This window comes from Pinus tabuliformis, chromosome 8 (genome assembly GCF_031772625.1).
Source record: "Pinus tabuliformis cultivar Carrire ecotype Pingquan chromosome 8, CPIR1, whole genome shotgun sequence".
Classification (NCBI taxonomy): Eukaryota; Viridiplantae; Streptophyta; class Pinopsida; order Pinales; family Pinaceae; genus Pinus; species Pinus tabuliformis.
In genome coordinates, this window is record NC_142294.1 from 1,871,456 (window position 1) to 1,873,898 (window position 2,443).

A 2,443-nucleotide genomic window follows, 5' to 3' on the forward strand; every position below is an offset into this window, starting at 1 on the left:
GGAATTCACCAAGGCATGGAAACAGTGAGAACAACGAGGATGCAAATTAATCAACATATGATGTCGTTTAATCCCCTCGATGAGCATCTTAAGCTGCTTCATTACAAGATTATCCTTCTGAGAAACAGTCAAACACGTTCTTCTTCTGCAATTCCAATTCTCTTCTTCCATCTTCATTATAAATTTCTCCATCTTATCTGGAAGGAAATTTCCCTCACAGTATGGCAAACGAGCAGCTGTGGTGTTGCTCTTTCCCCAAAACTGGTTATAGATGTCTGTCAACTTCAGAACGATTCTCTCATTAATGGCCTTGTCAACCATGTCCCTGTACCTTTTTCGGAATTGGCTTTGAATCTAAGTCGATGGCTATTTATGAGGTGTAGAAAGAACCCTATTGATTGTGATGGGCTGGATGCTGAATCCGTCGATATCACCATCGGGCATCCTCAATTTAAAGTGCCATGTGTTGCTCAATTTAAAGTGCCGCGTTTTCATTACCCTGTTCCGGTGCATGACACCAATCGGCCAAACAATCAAAGTTTCAAACATAGGTCATATACAAATAGAGTGTGAAGAAATCCTGCAAGTGACCACATTATCTGGATTCTGACGATGATAAGGATAAAAGAAGATTTATTTCTATGAGCGATGATTCTCATTCAAGCGCCCTTACGACACACAGTTAGCAAACTCATGCCTGTTGTGACTTGTGTGTCTCAGCTCATTCAGATATACAATTTCAACCAGAAACCGGTAGATCATCAACACTCGGTTAGAATTACCGTGCCTATGCATCGCCATTTCTAGCTTCAGTTGGTGAACTGGGAACAAAGGGAACAAAACCTCGGCTCCCAATCTTCATATTTATTTGACTAGTCAATCCATGCCAGAAAAGACGATACAGCAGACCAGTTGATCATGTTCACAGAAATATTGAAATAATAAACGTCAACAGAACCCCTTTTGTTCAGCTAGTATTCATGATGAGTTTTCCAAAACCCATTCAACCAAGGTTGAGACAACAAATCCTGTTACGCCACGTTTCTTATCACTCCACACTGGTCTAGCCATGTCTATATGCAGCCATTGCACATCTTCATCCACAAACTGCTTAAGAAAAAGTGCAGCAGTGATGGAGCCACCTGGACGGCCTCCAGTGTTCACCATATTAGCAATCCCAGATTTCATTGATTCCCAATAGCTTTCCTCAAGTGGCATTCTCCAAAACTTTTCTCCTGCAATTTCTGCAGCTTTGGATATTTCTTCTGCCATTTCATCATTGGGAGTGTACATTCCAACAATTTCATTTCCAAGAGCAATTATGCAGGCTCCAGTGAGAGTTACAAGATCGACCACCTTATGAACGCCTTGTTTACATGCATAAACCAAAACATCTGCCAATGTCAACCTGCCTTCTACATCCGTGTTATTTACCTCAATTGTCTTCCCGTTTGAAGCTGTAACTATGTCACCAGGCCGCATACCAGTGCCACTAATCATGTTTTCATATGCAGCAACAATGAAATGGACCTCCACCTCGGGAGGCTTAATTTGACCAATAGCCTTTGCTGCACCAAGAACTGCTGCAGAACCTCACATGTCAAACTTCATGAGTTCAATAAGACATCCTGGTCCTGTCTTGATGTTGTAACCTCCACTATCAAATGTCAATCCTTTTCCAACTATGGCAAGTTTAGTCTTAACATCTCCAGTTGGAGGCTTGTAGCAAAGGTGAATGAACTTTGGAGGGTTTGCAGATGCTGCAGCCACTCCTAAATATGATCCCATTTTCAACTCTTCACATTGCTCTACATCCAATATCTTTGCAGTGAGTACATCCAATGTAGCGGGATTATAGGAAAAACCTTGAGAATGAAACACAGCAGTATTATCTGTATATTGATGATAAGATTCAGCACTATGACATGAGTCAGATATTCCCACAAAACCCATAGGAGACAAAGGTGATATGGGTGGGCTATGGTTTCGGACAAATCCCCAATTTCGTAGCGCAACCAGTGCAAAATATGAATTATGCGCTACGAAATCACTTAAAGCATGTTGCGCTGCGAAACTGCTGAAAAGGATTTATGTGCTTTACCATCAAACAAATGTAAGACATTTGGCATTGAAATTTTGTCAGTGATAACACGGGATTGGAGGAAAAACCCAGCGAAACACAACCATGATTCTTCGGGTAAGTACTCTGTCGATTCCTTGTGTTCTCCTTAATGTTATGCCAGAGTAATGATGTGTAGGTTGTGGGGGTTACATGATTCTTCAAACTTCACTATAGAGATGGTACCTTTAATGGAAGCAGCATGCAATAGTGAAATAATGGATTGGGGAAATATACTGTTTGATAAGTTAGCAACAGTGGTTCTTAAATTCAGAAACAAATCCCGCGTTACTGAAAGGTTCATTCCCCCATTTTACTATAGTG

The 2,443-nt window shown here is 41.1% G+C and overlaps 1 pseudogene; it reads right to left on the minus strand.

The window, feature by feature from the left end:
* Nucleotides 1-978: 978 nt before the first annotated feature.
* On the minus strand, nucleotides 979-1,953 carry LOC149233879 (leucine aminopeptidase 2, chloroplastic pseudogene; annotated as a pseudogene).
* Nucleotides 1,954-2,443: the final 490 nt, after the last annotated feature.